The following is an 18288-nucleotide window of genomic DNA, read 5'->3' on the forward strand; positions in this document are numbered from 1 at the left end:
TAAAAGGGAGTGGTTGGGAATTCTCCTTGTCCCTGGTTTCAGGGACAAGGAGTCTGATTGGAGAAGCAGAAGCCATTCATACACTTTGTGCATCTCTTGTTCCCTCCATAGGCTCTTCCCTTCTTCCTCTGGAGGGTTGCTCCTCACATTCTGGGAAATATTGCTGCAGAGTTGAAACTGGAAGGTATGTGAAGAGCTGATACAGGGAGTGTTATAGTTTGAAAGAGCAGGGAAAGAATGGAGCAATCTGCAGCAATAGCAAGGGAAGGTTTGATTTTGTTTGTTTTGTTTTGCTTTGCTTTTTACACCATGCAACTCTTTTGCTATTTCATTCAGTTCCCAACCTCTCCCTCTCCGGTATTGCTCCATCCGTCCTCAGCCAGCCCCTTATGCCTCCCACTCACACGTTCATCAAAGATTAATTATTTCCTTTACACTCATCCTTGCCAGCCCTGGCCTTCCCTCCTGTGCTTAAAGCTTTCCCAAGCACAACCCAACTTAAGCTCACTTAGCAATCACATTTGAGTACAAACAAGCCCCTCTCCAACCAGCCTGGGCCATTTCTTCCTTCCCTCCCCCAAGGCAATCCACTAGCCAGCCAGCCTCAGGACTGGACCTTCACTTGCTATGACACTGAGCAAATGCTGCCACGCCACTCAGAATTCTCCCATTCCCATCACCCCTTTCACCGAGCTCAGAAACCACTTTATTTATGCTGCTGGCCATAAATTGAAGGAAGCAGCAGAAAACTCTCTACCCAGGATTTATCAGGTCAGCTTGATAAGCCAGAAGCTGATGCAGGGGCAGACATCAGGGATGCCTTTAGCCAGAGGATGTAGCTAAGCTGCTCTGAGGCTGGTGGCCTCACAATGGCCTCCAGCGCTGAGTCATGGCAGCTTGCAGAACAGCCTCCAGCCCAGGCCAACCCAATGGTCAGAGTCTGATAGCTGCAGGTTGGGTTCTATTACTGGAGTTGGAGCCTGTAAGGAACAAACTGCAGCTACATAGAATACAGCTTATGAACAGGTGTGGTGGAAGAGGGGAAGAAACAAATTATTCAGGCACAAAGAGAAAAAGAACTTTCTTTCCCTGCAAGAACACCTACACCTTGCCCACAACAGGGGGAGTGTGAAAAACTCCTATCAGCCAGAACCTGGGCTTTGAGAGGTGGGATTTTTTGTTTGTTTTTCCCCCTTTTAGAGACAGTGTTACTCCAACTCCACAGCTGAAACCTAAGGAGTCTCCTGAGAAAGAGGGAGCTCCTCTGCTGTAAAGGCAAAACAAATGTGTTTGCCTCTGAGTTGACTGTGACACTGCTGGCTGCAAGAGCTGTTTGCATCTAAAATGGTGTGACTGGATGAAGTGGGACAGGTGTATACAAGGCGCACACAAGCGTAGCAGGCTTTTTTCTCCTTATTAGGAACACTCTTTCCTTTTTTCTGCCATTCAGAGCTATGTGTCACCAGGAAAGTGGGCACGGACTGTGTTCTTCCTTTGTGTCCCAAAAGGCAGATGGGTGTTTGCCTAAACATGCAAGCACAGAAGCAGGGCTTGTGTATTTTGTATAGGAAGTTGCTTTTGTTTGCTGCCAGTAGGATACACAATGTGCTCTCTACGGGGGATGGAGATGCAGGGCTGGATAAACACCAATCAGCAATACCTTACGTAACTGGCCTGCAGGGAGAGTTACATCTCATGGGGAAAAACAGTCTTGCCAGGTAAGGTGAAACACAAGAGGTGATGCAGGACTCGTGAAAAAAAACACAAGACTGGTGGGGGTATAAAACAAACTATCTATACAGATTATCACTTGACTGCTTGGAGGAGTACATACACAAAAGTAGCTCCTGGCCAGCTGGGGGGGTCAGGAGGGACAGTACTGGGAGAAGAGGTCCATGAGTGAGAGGGGTGTGAGAAGGACCTGGCAGGCAATGGGTTCTCAGGTCAAGCACTGGGTTGGGAAGGACTGGAGATGCTTGGGGACCCGCTAACACTGACACATGGCTGGCCAGGACCTCCATGCTTCAGTGGAAACCACTGTGGTCTTACACGTACAAAATCAATCTGCAAAAGCACCATGTAGTCTGTGTAAATTCTGCACATGTATGCACTAACAGGAGCTTCCTCCTTTTTAAATCACTCTGTTAATACTTATTTATCAGGTGGCAAGCAATAGGGTGCAATGAAATGGCATCAAGTGGCAATAGGGGATGTCTATAAAGTATATTAGGAAGAATTTCTTTACACACATGGTGGTCAAGCACTGGAGTGGGCTGCCCAGGGAAGAAGTGAAGTCCCCATTCCTGGAGGTACTTAAGAGATGTGTGGACATGTGCATAGAGACATGGCTTAGTGGGGGGTTTGCAGTGTTAGGTGCTGGTTGGACTTGATGATCTCATAGATCTTTTCCAACAGAAGTGACTATATGACATGAATTCTGTCTAGGAAAGTCAGGGATTTCGAGTGTTGTCTCAAGAGCTGTACAGACCACGTGGGGGCATGTACATGAAAGCAGCTTCACTGGCACTGTCCATCTGAAAGGAAGAAGTTAAGCACTCTGAAGCAATAACAAATCGCTCTTCCCCCCTCCACTTTCCCACAGCATTGCCTTCAAGGATGTTTCCCATCTACACTGATGCTGTGGCACCACAGGACATTGTTGGGAGCTGAAGGTCTTGCCCAAGAAATCAGTAAACATCCAAGTCAAACAAGCATAACACACTCTTTGATGAAGCGCATTATTCTTGCCTCTTCAGTGAGTGGCCTTCACCTTCGCTGATGGCTGACAATCACTGTAGGCAGAGCTTCAACAAAAGGATGGAAAACATAATGCTAGCTGGAAGCAGCAATGAGTTGCTGCACTGTGTCTGGTTTTAAGCAGGGAAATGGGTTTGATTTTTATAGACATCTTTTGCACTTCAGAAAAGTACTGTTATTGCAGACACCAAACTGAGTAAGAAATAGCAGTTCTGCTGCCAGTGCAGACAAAACACTTCCCAAAGGCTGTTATTAATATAAAAGCAGTGGCATCGCTGATGAGATAAAAAGAAAAGTCAGGAAGAACCTTGAGCCATTTTCAATTTAAAAAGAAAAAAAGAAAATTCTGGTTACATTCCAGGGTGAAAGGAAAGGTGCAGATGAGACTGTTTGTACCAGGCTGATAACACAAATGCAACAGCATGAAATGTTGATGGATTAATTAAGCCAAATGCCAACAGTGCTGGCCATGCTGATGGAAAATGGCCACTGCCTTCTGGAGTCAGAGATCTGAGAACCTGGGCAACTGGGGACTGAAAGCAGGAGAGTGCTATTACTCTTCTTCTCAAAAGCAGCAGAGCTTCACTCAGGTTTAGAGAAATTAGTTTAGAAACACTCCAGAACTATTTCAACACTTTCTTGCCCATAAGACCAAAAGCCTCAGAACTAGCAGAAACTTAATAAAAACAGAAGAAAAAAAAGTAAGCCAAAAATAAACCAACAATCCAAAAATGTGAAGGAGATCTGGAAGGCTGGCTGATGAATAAAAGAACCACCCTCCTTAAAAGATGCGAAACAAGTTGTATTTTAAGAAGCTGAAAATGCAAAAGCAGCCCATGCAACAAACCCCATGGAGAATAGATGCCTGACATTTGATTGAATGTGTAATAAATGTACTTTCTTCTTTTTTAAATACAAATCAGGTTTGGGATTGGCTTGCCACATCAGATTATTTTTTTTTTCATCATGTAGGTATTTGTTAATTGTTGTTAATATTGTTAATCTGTTACTGTGCTTTGGATGGGTTCTTTCTTCTGTAGTAGTTCTTTTTAACAATTATAACTACAGTGACATCTATGAAAATTCTGTAAAAATATGGCACTGAAATTTATTTCTTATCTATAGTGGAAGGTTTGCTATAAGAATTTCCATTACAGAATGGAGTTACGAGAAGTGAAGTGATTTTACCTATTTTTATGCATTATTTTTATTTTGTTCAGCCTTGTAAAAAAAAAAAAATTAAAATCCTCCAAAAAATTAAAATTCCTCTTTAAAAAATGGTTAATAGTACTAACTGAACCAAAATAACTAACTGAGACCTTAATTTTAGTCAAATTTGTGGAACCCAAATTCGATTTACAATCACAAAAGAATGTAGTATTTGATTCTGGATTTTGCACACTCATGTTTCTGCTTGCAGGTCAGACTCAACCATTAATTCTTTTTCAGAAACATTTAAAACCCTGATTCTGAAATTATTGACATTACCAGTTTAAGTGTTTAAAGAATTGGAGCTTCCAAAAAAAAGAATGAATTGGTAACCTGTGAAGAAAAATGTATTTAAACTACAAATGCAGAACAGCTTCCAGCAGCTGTTTTTGTTTTTGCTCTTTAAAGTAGATGTTTTTCTAACCAACAAGAGAAAATACCACAATTATTAGAGTTCTTTTTAGAATTCTACATTAAAATCCTGTTTTGTTTTGTTTTAATCAGAACTTTGATAAAACAGAAGCTTAGTTCTTACCAATTTTAAATATTTCAGAAAATAAAAGATAGAGAAACTATGACTTCAGCTGTATTCCTCAACTTCTTTATAGTTTGTAAAACCCTTGCAAAGATGAAATAGTGAATGAGAAAACATCAAAACATTAAATATTCTTTAAACAAACAATTAAAAGAAGATATAATTGTTCTTTTTTCTGTTGTTTTCCTCTTTAAGATACATTCATAGTGGGTTGGAATTACACCCTTATTTCTATTTCCTTCATGGCAGTAGGGTATGACCAATAGGCAGAAATAAGTCTTTCGGGAAATGTCTTGCTTTTTACTGTTGACTTGATGATCTTTGCGGCTGGACCTGATGATCTTGAAGGTCTTTTCCAACCTGAGCAATTCTCTGGTTTTCCTACATTAAGAAGAAAGCACTGCAAATACCATCACTACGTGATGAAATTCAAAGATGATTTTCATAGTTCTATGATTTAGTTTAATCATTTATCTCTTTCAGGATACATATATCATATTTTGAGAGGTTTTATTTCAATCTGAACGTTTTTCATACAATTCAATAAATGTGATAAGGTGCCAAACACATTTTTATGGAGCAATTTTTCCGTTGACATAAATCACTGCAGTTCTACCACATAGGCAATTCAGTATAAAAAGTCAAAAGTATATGCGTAGGGTTTTTTTGGGGGAAAAAAAAAAAGGGTTTCGTTAGCAAGTTTTTGCCTCCAACTATGTAATACAGAAATTGTAAATACAACTACTTTCAAAGGGACTAAAATCTGAGGTGCTTAGAATATGCACAATAATTTGTCACAATATATGTTATCATACATATTGTCACATGATAGTGTTTCATTATGGAATAATTTTCCCAAAATAAATTTGATAATAACTATTCAACAATTCATTGTGAAAATTAAAATCTTGTTTTGGAAAAAGTCGAATTTTCTATCAATGTGTGTTTTGTCATATTTTTCCTTACGAAATTCCAACTTCCAGATAAAAACTTTCAAACAATAAGTAACACAATCTGCCAACAATCATCGGCTGTTCTCAATGTCAAAATGCTGAATTACGAACACTCTCAAACAACAGATATTTCTGGTTATTCAGGATGCTTTCTTCATATTGAAAATAGGGAGCATATGAAATGTAAGCCCTTTCTTCCCTCAACAGAATGCATGTCCATTTTCAGTTCTATGTTTTGTATTTTTTGATGGGCTCTTTTCCTTATACTTTAAATAGAAAAAAGTCCGAATGTGATCTTAAATTGTTTCAAATCAGAAGAGGTCATTTGTGTGAAGGACCTTGTACTTCAGCGAGGTCCTCATCCTGTCTCAGCTATTTGGGAGCAGTTCCCCGACTCACTTGTGAGTTGGGGCAGCTCTACATTCCCTGTACCAAATTCTCCATGAGATACAACTTGATGAGAACTCAAGGATATTTCAGAAAAATACAGCAAATTGTGTACCTTCAGTACATCAGAGTAAGTAAAAGTATACTTCCACAGATGACATTAGTGAATGGAAGTTGAGGACATGATCTTGTGTCAGTCCTGAGCTGCAAGACTCCTGGCATACAGAAAGGAAAGATTAGTGGAAAGGATTTCCTTTAATCATGTTGGGCACAGTTAATAATCTGATTTTGGACTATGATTAAGGAAAAAAATTGGGATGGAGAATTAAGTTTTGTATCTTTGAATGAGTTCTGACATTAATTTTGTGTGCCATGTCTACAGGCAAAGCCTGCAGTTCACCAAACATCTTTACCTATTGCAGGAGAATACACTTCTATTAGATGAGGAGCACAGAGAAGTTCCTCAAAGCAAGTATGCTTCTTGAGGCAATATCAATTCATTATTGCTAATGACTATTATACAATGTCTGTAATAAAAATATTTATGAGTAATAATGCATTAATATTTCTCTTAAGCTTCTTATATTACAAGGATGCCATCCAAGTAAGCATCCAACATGAATGTTTTACAACATCTGCTAATAATGAGAGCTGTCCTTTGTTTTGGGAGATGTTCATCTTTTAGGCCTGAAGCTATTGATATCACGTCTTACTAATGCAGGGTGATAAACAGCATATCATACACCCATACTGTCCATGTAGATTTTGTTAGAATGTCTTGTTAAAATGCATGGTAAAAAAAATAATAAAAAAGCTACTCCTGGAAATGTAAAAACATGATTTCCAAATACTCCTACAGGATTTTAAGCAAGCAACTTTAAAAATAAGTGTCCTCAAGCACACCCAAACTTCACTTTTCTCTCTTCTCTGTTTTATAATTCCAAATTGCAGCCAATTATCAATGATTATGAAAACGCAGAGAGGTAAAAATAATGTTTCCTTTTGTGTCTATAAACAACTTGAATAATATTTTTACTGTATAAAATTTCCAAGGATGCCTTTCTCCAGCAGCACTATCAGGATATCATTGATTTTCTGATCCCCTCCTGCCTGCACTGATCCTTTCTACTTTAAGCACATGCAAGCTGCCCTAACTCTGCTCTGCTGCTCCACTTGGTGCTCTCAGCTTCCCCCATGTTTGGTTTCCTTTCCTTGCTTTCACAGGGCTTTCGCTCAGTGCTTACCCAGTAACCAGACAGAAGCTTGGAGTTAGGTCCTGCTCCAACTCCCTTGCCTGCTCCGAGTTCCTCAGCATGTTCCCCTGATGATCCTTATGTATAAAGAAAGGAAAGCTGTCAGACTGTAAATTCTCCTCCACACACATCCTGCCATGGTGGTGATCATCTGGGATGATATTATGCTCTCTTCAGCCACTCATACTTCCCTCTGTTCTATCCACCTGTTCCCCAGTTCTGAGTGTTGCTCCTTGCAGGTGCACCTAGGCACGTTGTCAACAAAATGAATGGCCAAATTAGGAAGCTAATAGGTCAGAAGTGGCCACTTAGAACAGCATCAAGAACTGCCTAAGAAATATGTCCGCCTGGAGAATTCCAGCTTTCCTACCCCACTTCCTCGCATCCTTCACGAAAAAGGGAAGTGAGGAAAGAGCTAAAATTGCTTCTACCTTCCATGTTATTTTGAAATATCCTTTTTTTTCTCCCTGATGTTTATGCGGTCTCTTAGTTTCCATGAAGGTTTAGGTGGTACAGCAGAAAATGAGGATGTCACACATTTTTTTTTCATTTACATTTATTTGCCTCACAGTTCCCCCTGGACTGAAGCTGCCCCTGTGCATGAAACACAGAGAGAAACAGGCTCTCTATCATTCTTTGCTTTTGAGAAGCAGGTTTGGGTTCACACTTCCCTCTTGCTTCTTTCTTGGCATCTGGTTCTACTGCACAGAAAGCCTCAGCAGCACAGAATTCAGGCAGTGTCTTTCAAATTTGCATTTCTCATGAAGCTTTATTCAAACAAGGTCCCTTTAATTATGCAGAGGAACGATGCTCTAGTAGTTAGGATGGCAGTCTAAGCCTTCAGAGACGTGATTATATTTCTGTTTTGCTCCAAGATTCACTTGTGTTTATAAATGAAAATATATTTCACCTTCCTATAAAGCTTACTGGCCAGCAGCCGCCTGGTGCAGTAATATTTTTAAAGTTTCAGAAAGAGTGAACAAAGCAAATGCATCTTTCTGTATGGGAAATATCAATAATCTTAATTCTGAAATTCAACATAGCAAGAATGTGGAAAAAAACAGAAATCCTGAATGTCCCAAATGTCAATTATGAAACTCAAAATACAAGTGAGTCTCTCAAAAGTTTATTGAAGGAAAGCTTGGACACTGCTTTACCTTTCAGTCCCCTATTTCCAGCCCCGCTTAGATAAAAGCCTGACTTTTCTGTCTAGGGGGTTGAAAGCATGAGTCTGTTTCTTCAACATCACTAGTTTGCATGCTGAATCCTAAGTTTATACTCACTGATCTGGAAAAAAAAAATTCCCATTACCTTCTGAATCAGCCATCATTTCAGTGCTGTGCAGAACTGACAGAAGTAGATATACAGAATTTAACACCAGAGCAAAGCAGAACACATGAGTAGCAATCAGAGAAATGAAGGGCTGTAACATTTTGATGAACTTGAAAGATTTTCTGGAAGAATACTGACAGTCCATTTGCAAGTGGAAGAACTGTCCAAAACTTCACAGATGATTTTTGGGAGGTTTATGTAGAGGTTTTGTATGTTTTGGATTTCACTGCAGAAAAATAACATTCATTTATGTATTGTACAGTTATTTGTGCAAGAATAACAAACAGCTAAAAGCAGGTCACTCTATGAGTGTGTTTTGAGAGTGTAAATTTATGAAGAAAATTTTCAGGATCTAAACATCTGATTTTTGACATTAAGGCACTATGTTGTCCCTAGCCTGTGGTCTAGAAGCAACTTAATTGATGAGCAACGACTGTAGCATATTCCTATACAGAGATTTTGAGCTCTGGATAAAACTAGAAGATCCCTAGAGTAAAAATATGGCTACGTACATTGGGTGACATAGCAAGATCCAGATCTACGACTTGGGCTCCAGGATACTAAAGTTTTACAAATAAATAAAGTGAAAAGTAAATATGGACATACTAACATGCAAAAACTGAATTGTCTAAGTCTTGACAACCCTGGTTAGATCTTTCAGTCTCTGAACGTTTGCTGGGGCTGTGAGAGAGTACGAATTTGCTGTAAATTTCTAGCTATCTTGCGGACATCCTCAAGAAAAAAGGGTGAACAGTTGAAGACTGTGGAAGTCCATGACTGGACCACATGAAAAACACAGCAAGGCAGAAAGATATAATTTTGTGCTAGGCTGGTACAGCGTCTAATCATGCTTGAAATGTCTCATTTTTGTCATGAATATGTCTACTGAATGAGTGAGCAAAAAAAGTAAGAAAGAACAAATCATTCTAAATTTCAGCGTGGTTGATGAGGCACCATAAAACATTCCTCATGTTCAGTATAAACAAATAGACATGAGATGATGCCAACAGAAGGATGATGAAATGCTCCCTCAGGAGAAAAGGACAAAGAAAGTCCATCTGAGAGGAATAGATGAAAAACTTGGATTCACCAATAACTGGCAACCAGAGACAGATGGATCTGTAAGTCCTGCTAGTGGGCTGGTAAGGGGCCGAACTAATTTGAATCCAGCAATCCCATCACCCAGAAAAAATTTACAAGTCCTGAGATTAAAAAGGGAGGAACCAATTCAAATTTGGCATCCAGTTCAAAATAAAATCATAGTCTGTAGGAGAAACATAAGAAAAATTGCATACAGTTTTAAGCCATGGGGAGTCAAGTCCATCTTGGCTACTTCTCCTTTTGCCTCTATCTCATGCTCTCCTCTTTGCTCTTTTGAATTAAAAGTCTGAGATAACCTTTGAATTCCCCTTGACATACTCTGTGATGGGTGAATTTAAATATGGAAAATAACAACATGTGATGTCAAAAGAATCATAGAATCCTTACAGTTGGAAGGGACAATTAAAAGTCATCTGGCCCAATATCTTTATTTTAAAAATTACCCCTTTATATCCAGTCTAAATCTCTTCTCTTCTAGTTTGAAACCATTTCTCCTTGCTCTGTTACAGCATATCCTGCAAAAAAGTCTGTCCCTTACTTTCTTATAGCCCCTGTTTAGTTACTGGAAGGCTTCTTTCAGGTCTCCCTAGAGCCTTCTCTTCTCCAGGCTGAACAGCCCCATCTCTCTCAGTCTGTCCTCATATGGGAGATGTTACATCCCTTGGATCATTTTTGTGACCCTCCTATGGATGTACTCCAACAAGTCTGTGTCTTCCCTGTACTGAGGACTCCTCATCTGGACACAGTACTCTGGGTGAGGCCTCACCAAAGCAGAGAAGAAGGACATGATCACCTTCCTCACCCTGCCAGCCACGCTTCCTTGGATGCAGCCCAGGATATGTTTGGCTTTCTGGGTTGCAAGGGCACATTGCTGGCTCATGCACAGCTTGTCATTCACCAGTACTGCAGTCCTTTTATTGGAGGTTGCCATGACCCAGTTGCAAGACCCTGCAGTTGGATTTGTTGAAACTCATGAGATTCACTTGGGCCCACTGCTGGAGCCTTTGTAGGTCTCTCTCTGGATGGCATTATGTCCCTCAGCTGTGTTGACTGCACCACACAGCTTGGTGTAACCTGCAAACGCGCTGAAGGGGCATTTGATCCCACTGTTGATGTCAAAGAATAGTCCAGATATTCTGCAAAAATCAATTTTTCCTCCAAAACGAAAGCATATGCAGACCCTGCCCACGTCTCTGAGAACACCTTGCAGTGCCCTGTTGTCAGACTCAGGTATGCAAGCTTGGATTGAGCCCCTCTCCACAGAGCTCCTGCACTGTGGTGGTAAAGCAGGCCACAGCCCTTCCTCCTTAGCCAGGCTGTGTTGGCCTTACTTATGCTCTGGGTGTTTTCCTGTGAGCTGCTGTCTCCTTTGAGGCTGTGGCAACTGTAGCTGTACTGCCAAGTGGGCACTGTGAGTCAGCTCAGCGGCTGCGGGAGCTTCCCCTTCTGCCTGTCCTTCCCTCTCCATCTGCACCCATGCAGGCACTCATGCTAAGTGGGTCAGCCCCATCCTCCCTGCTTCATAGAGCAGTTTCTCAGCTTCTGGAGAAAGGCTGCCTCCTCCATGCTTTGATTCTCCAACTGTTAGAAGCATCTGCTCTTTGCTAGCTCTCGACACCAGGAGCTCAGGGATGTGTGCTTGTTTTGTGAAGATGGATGTATTCCTCCTTCTCCCCCTCTGCCACCCCTCAGTCCTCTCTCTTTCCTCCTTTCTAACCCTCCCCCCCCTAAAACAAACAAACAAACAAACAAAAAAAAAAATGCAATACTCTCACCTCTTTTTTCTGAAAGAGCCACTATAACTCAACTGCAAAATGGGGGGAGGAGTGAGGGGAGAAAAGAGAAAAAAGAATTAAATGGTTTCCATGGCAAATTTGCAAGATTTAATCTTGGCACAAAAGAAGAAGAAATTTAACATTCTTTCCCTGTTTTAGAACATGCTGGATAGCAAATGAAATTGTCTGTTGTGTGTTGGTTTCAAGGGTATTGCACTGAATTATGTCCCCAGAGAATATGTCCCATTATTTCCTTGTTTTGTTCTTATAATCAGAAAGTTGCTTATCACTGCCCTGTGAAGAAGATTAACATAATTTAAACCAACAGCTTTGTACAAGAGCTACTCAAAAGCCCACAGAATTTACCAGAAAATAGGCAATTTTCTAGAGCTTTCTCCTTTCTGAAGGACTCTTCTGAAGCACTGATGGCAATTATATCATGATATCTGTAATCCAATTTGCTATTCCATTCTACTGGGTGGTACTGGGCACCCTCATGAATTACCATTTCTCTCAGTGCTGTAGATGTCTTTTCTATAGTGGCTGCATACAACTCACTTGGTTCTATGAGCACCAGGACGCAGTTACTTTATGAATGTAGCAAGAAGACTTCAGTTTCAGCTGGAACATAGGCATGAATATAGTGGTTTCAGTCCTGCTGGCCTGGGAGGAAAGAGTCTTTCTGCGTGGCATCAAGTTTGCACATACTCCTGTTTTGTTAGTACAGGTATAAGCACAGTTAAACAGAGCCAGCAAATGATGAAAGATGATTAAATAAATGGATCTTATGTCTTCTGTTCCTCTCAGCCTGGTAGCTTTTCTCAAGCACTCCTGACAAATAGCTCCTGTCCCACCCCTCAGCTCCACCTTCTTCCATAATTCATACAACTCCTGAAAAGAAACCAGGCTGTAAATCTTACAGATATACATCCAAGAGAAGCATCACCCATATCATTAATATAACCATCTCTGCATTTTACTGACACATCTTCTAGTAATGCACTCCTCTCTTTAAGAAACAGTAAGAATCTCAAGAAAATCTAATAATTACTCCATGGTAACTAAAACAAGGTTTTTGACTTCCATTTGTCATTTGGATTGCTCTTGATATCTGGAGGGATTTTCATATAAAAACAAAACCAGCACCTGTTTGCTTGCAGATAACACATTGAACAAAACCCCCTGTTCTGAAAAAGGTGAGCTTCTACCTGGTAACACTGAATGGCATGGGAGCTGATGTGTTCTACATCTATGCACATTTCTTCCTTGGTCATATAGGAATACACTTGCTGCTGTGTTGTGATAACGTCAAATTGTTCACCTTGACACCTTCTCCATGCTTGGTAATTGATTGGTGTCAGTGCGTTGAGTTTGTGTGTATGTCTAAAACACCACCAAAGAGCCTCCATGGAATAACTGCCTACTGCAGACAGGAAAGAAAATATACTGTGATATTCATAAAATTGAACTTGTAGGAAGATATATATATTTTTTTCCCCTGAAGAAAGAGTGCAATAATCTTAGATAACAAGGTAGACAAAGATAGTATTGGCTCCTTCTTATGACTAGTGAATACAAATAAGTATAGCATAGGCACATATGTATTGCATATACTTTCAAAATATTTGTGTAGTTCATGTACACATGTATAATTCATTGATTTTTTTTCCAGAAAAGTTATAATTAAAAAATGTAATCAGCATTAATTAAACTTCCAGAAGTGCAAGTTGTCAGTGTTTACACCCCATCTTTACCTGGGTACAGTGAAGCCAGAATCTGTAAATATTTGTCATCACACTTCTACTTTCTAACATTTTTCTCAGTAATGACTAGTGAAACATTCAAAGCCACTTGGCACAAACAAAATATTTTTGTTACCATAGGTTGTTTTTTTTTTTTCATATTCCCTTTCTTTGAGTATATTGCTTGCAAGTCACAGAGATGAAGCGGAAGAAGGAAAAACTTCATCAGGCTTTGCTTTTCTGAGGATCCCTTCACCTGTTAGTCAGCACACCGGCAAATTATTTCTTGCAAATTAATCATATCTGCATAAGTCCTGAGCAAAATGCTGAGCTGAAGTCCCACTTACAGAGATCCTGATAGTTTCATTTATTTCAGCACACCCAAATTCCCGCAGTGGCTCTAGAAGGCACTTTTAATTGATGGTAATTGCGTGTCAGCCTCCTAATGAGTCAGATGAGCTCTTGCTTTCCTTCTGCATTCCAATGAATTCATCTGGGTGTGGGAGCCAGGGAAAGCTTGTTAAATATAGTGCCCTGGCTCTGAGATTCAAGTGCAAAGCTGTGGAGCTGCTGCTATTTCTTAAGAGGTTAGGCTGGGCGAGGGGTGTCCTCCTTGTCATTCCATATTCTTTCACAACTTGTTTCTAAATCAAATAGCAGAACTAGAGAGTGCTAAACATATATTAATATGGCTTACTTGCTGTCTTCATTTCACCTTCAGAAATATAAGCGCTCTGTATTTGGTGAGTCTTTTTTGAGAGATGGTTGCCAATACCTGTTCCATAGCTAATTACATTAAATAGGTTAATCTCCTTTAAAAGACTGGAAAGTACAAAACTTACAGTAAAAAATGGGAAGATGTGTTCTCCTTAATTAGTGAACTAGATTTGCTGAAATTTTTGCAACAGGACACTAGTGTGCAGTTGCAATTTTTTCTCTCCATCCATTAAATACAGATAATATTAATTTAATACACTAAAATCACATCTTGAAAATATTGTCTTCAGATATCACCATCTGTCGTTCTTGCCTGAAATACAACTGTACAGTATGTATGGATCTTTACTTTATGCATACTGCTCATCTATACACATTACACAGCAGCCATACTTCTAGAAGTGACATACATTCATCTGAATCATGATTCTGCAGATCATCTGGCCAATTTCCTCCCCATACATGCACGCAAAATGCATTGCTTATCTAAATGTAGCTTTACTTAATTCATCATAAAAATGCAAGTGGGGCTGATCCAAAAAGCAGAATATTTTCCTCTTTCTATGAAAACTCTGTAGGAACAAGGCTAAGGAGGTATCCTCTCCACCACATTTGAAAGGTAAAAATTGGAAGCAAATGGAAACAGAATGAGAAAGCTAATTCCAACCTGCAGCCTGGGCATCAGAATTATTTTGGTGGGAGAACAGGTCTGGAGGTCTTCAGCCACCCCACTCCTGCTCAAAGATGGGCTGACTTCATGGTTGAAGAGATCACCTTGGGCCTCATCCATAAGAGTTTTGAAAAACTCCAGGGCCTGAGAGGATCCCACCTCTCTGGAGAACCTGGGCCCACAATCCTCAACTTCCAGCCTAATTGCTTGCCTAGATGGCAGCGGCCTAGACAAGTGCTGTTTGGTCACAGCAGTCTATCATATAGTAGAAAATTTAGTTCAGAGGGTTTTTTTTTATAAGAAGAAGTTTCAAAGAGCAAGTGACAAAATAGCTACTTAGGAATGAAGTCCATGGTCCATATCAGAAATGTCTTGCTGATGGGAAATCAATAAATTTGATGTGGAAAATAAGTTGAAGTCATATTATGGTTTTCAGCAGTTATGCCTGGCCGCAGTACACTCACAGTCGTGAAATGATGAAGAACATTTCTAGTTCATTTCAAACAGCACGCTCTGGCCAAATTGTCAGGATATAAATAAGATTTGCCTAATGATTAATATGTGCAGTCCCAGCTAAGCACAGCTTTTCAGTTGTTGTCTTTGGTAACTTTTCAGATGGGTTTCTGCTAAGGAATCTAATCCTACAGCATTCCTTTCAGCTATTTAAAAAGGGACATATAAAGAAATTTATTTATACCCAACTTCAAATTATTACTGGTTAAATTCCTGGTATTTGTTACTTGCTTGGAAAACACCATGGTGATGATTTCTTGCATAAGGAGAAACTGGCATGGGATGTAAATGGAGAAGGCAGGTATGTCTTCAAATGACAAAAGCTTAAACTGTTCTTTTCATGGGTTTTAATCTGCAATCTCTGCTCCCTTTCTATGGCTCAGCTACTGCAGGAGGTGAGATATAATAGCTTGTCACTGGCTTTACCAATGCTGGCTAAGAGCAGAGGAGTAGGAAGATGTAAGTGTCCCGAGCTCAGGTTTAGGCTGTAGAAGCTGTAGAAGCACCTTCTTCCCACTGTCCTCAGCTTTGGGCTTCTCTGCACCAACCTGTCTCTCTCTTCTCATCATACCTAGTATTTTTTTCCTTCAGTAGCTGCCTTTGCCCATTCACACAGTCCTACCCAACAGGATTTCCAGCTTCAACATCCTAATCCAGCGTATCCTTTCTCTCTTCTTGTTCCTTCCTCAATTCTTCTTTTCACATAAGATCCACTCAAACACATCTTTGATCCCACTTCCCTCTCTCTGGTTTCTCCTGTGACCTGCCTCTTTCCTTCCCCCTACCATATCTTCTCTTTCTCATCTCTTCAATGTTATCCATAAATCTCAATTGGGCTGCTTCTCCTCAGTTCTGTCAAAAAATGGAATTTGGGGCTTATGCTTTATAGAGTAGTTGTATAAACTATTACAGATATTTCTTTTTACGAAGGGAAAGGGAAATGTTGCTGCCCTTTGCTACCTGTACCAAAAAAATTCTCTCCACACAAGAGGTCTTAAAAGAGAGATCACACTGTTATTTCCCAAAGACAAGTAACAAAAAATGCTCATGAGGAAGGCCATCCTTCTGTCTATGTATAAATATTATTTTCTTCACGTCATGTTCTCTACTTCACTTCACCAGCCTCTTAATGCTGTCCCAAACATCTCCTGCTATCATCTATAGAGTGCTGGCACCTGCCTGAAAGCACTGTTTGTATAAACAAGGTTGGAGTGAATGGAGGTGCAGCATTTCTTGGGATCAGCCTATGCAGCTGTAGAAGCCCTTGAACCTTGCTCTCTATTATCCACTTCTCTCTCACTATCAGCAGAAATTATGTGCCTTTGAATTCCATCTAGTTCTACATTCCTCTGCATGATTATTATTTGGTCGTATTTTAAGTGCTCTTCCAGTTTTCCCTCTGCATGTGACCACCCACTTCTCCACCTACAGTCTCCATAATGTGATTTCTATCTGCTGTAGCTTGTAATGGTTTAAATTATGCTAATTATATTCAGAGATTAAAGTAAAAATCAGTACGACTATTATTCTGCCCATATACTGTACCAGTGCTGGTAGTTATTCACTTCAGAAATGAACATGGCTAATAAGATAAGAAAATTACACTTGCATAGAGTTAGTCAGTTTCATATTTAATTAGAGAGAAAAAAATTATTTCCATGTCTTCTTACTGAAGCAAAATTAACTCTTTTGCTTCTGACTACACTAGTTCACGCCATGCAAAATGCTTTCAACAACAACTTGGGAATTGGTTTCCTAAGTCACTTAATCTGAGTGTTTCAGAAAACACTTTTTTCTTGAAATATCATGGGAAAACAGATCCACACAGCATTGCTGGTGGCCCACCAAGGCCTGGCATGAGCAGCAAGCATGGAGATAGCCCACTCCCAACAGCCCTTCTTGTAAAAAAATGCACGGGAGTTCATTCCGTGCACATTTCCTGATCTAACTCTGTTAATGTGTCTTGAGCAGACTTATCTCAAAAGCTCTTACAAATTTAGGATTAAACTTCTTAAACATTTACTGTAGCAACAAAAAAGTGCTTACAGAATTTAAGATGGCCATGATATGCTGTCAGAAGAGGCCAACACACTCCCACACTTGCTAAAAATAACCAACCAGAACACAAGTACAGGCTGGATTTAACTGAATTTCTTCAATCGCTGCAAAGTACACTTTGCTACATGTCGAAGAGATAATGTGTCACAACACATTTTGCATAAAGTGAAGAATCTATCTATGAGGAACACTTCTGTTTCGGATTTCCCTGTATCTGGCATCATGACAGGGACCTCTACTTCATGGACGTCCAAACTTTAGTGGCCCTTGTCTGGGCCACACTGAGTGAAGAAGAACTGTCTTGGACAGCATATACATAAGCTACTCTGAAAGTAATGCCTCCCATTTATTTGCATGGAAACTACAGCAGACACCAAGAGCACAATGACACTGTTTGATAGAGCAAATTCTCAGCTATGAGAAACTCTTTTTTCACCAAGTCACTATCATTAGTTGTGCATTTTCATTAGCAATGAACAAAAATCTGCATGCTGTGCTCATAAAAATCCAAGCTAGCAGAAGGCGTGGCTGCATATTCTTCATTGTTCAGAGCCCTGCGTTACGCTAATATATTAAAATGCATATAGTGGCTTACCATCACTTGAGTCAGCGCTACGCAGAACTGCTCTTCCTGTGCCCTGGTTTCAGTCACTAGACATAGCATTAATAACACACTGATTGTTTGGCTGTTGCTGAGTGACGAGTGCAAGTCCAGGGTCACTCTGCAGCAATGAGCTGCTGCCTTCATAGTGTGGGGCAAGAGGGGGATGCATTGCCAGCCATGCCAGATTACATGCGGCCATGGCCATGAGTTGGAAACCTAACTAAAGTGGTCTCAATCCCAGTGTGAAGCAAGTGGGTACCACCTCACTGAGAAAAACTGTTGTAGGTATCCAGTGAAGGGTGGAGTTTGCCATGTGGAACTGAACTGTGATTACAGGCAGGTGGCCAAAGTGCTCTCAGAACTCTCATACTGATCTCATTCTCTAACACGAGGTCACAGAGTTTTGTTTTTAAACCCTCTGGTTATTTTGTGGTAAAGCCATGAGTGATTGGAGAGACATAAGTACACTATAAAGGGTTTGATTTTGTTCTCCTGTCACCTTTCAGAATATCTGGGGCTAAGAAATTCAAAAAGAACTTGTCAGCAATGATGGCAGCCCTACTGCAAATCCAGCATTGTTTCCTGTGAAAGATGGTTCAGTCTATTTAATGCCGGGGCATCCCTAGATGTCACATGTCAGAAGGCTGGGATGCTTTAGGACTATTAACTCATAGAAGTGAGT

General features: G+C 40.2%; 1 protein-coding gene across 1 annotated transcript in view; it reads left to right on the plus strand.

Annotated features, from left to right (window-relative positions):
- The window catches only part of LOC146545560 (uncharacterized), a 138471-nt gene extending 133042 nt beyond the window's left edge, over positions 1–5429 (plus strand). Inside the window, exon 8 of the mRNA XM_085222968.1 lies at positions 112–5429. The gene's annotated coding sequence lies outside the window, so the exon portion shown is untranslated. The remainder of the gene's footprint in view (positions 1–111) is intronic.
- Positions 5430–18288: the final 12859 nt, after the last annotated feature.

The sequence above is a fragment of the Meleagris gallopavo genome, chromosome 1, assembly GCF_905368555.1.
Source record: "Meleagris gallopavo chromosome 1, MGAL_WU_HG_1.1, whole genome shotgun sequence".
NCBI classification, from domain to species: domain Eukaryota; kingdom Metazoa; phylum Chordata; class Aves; order Galliformes; family Phasianidae; genus Meleagris; species Meleagris gallopavo.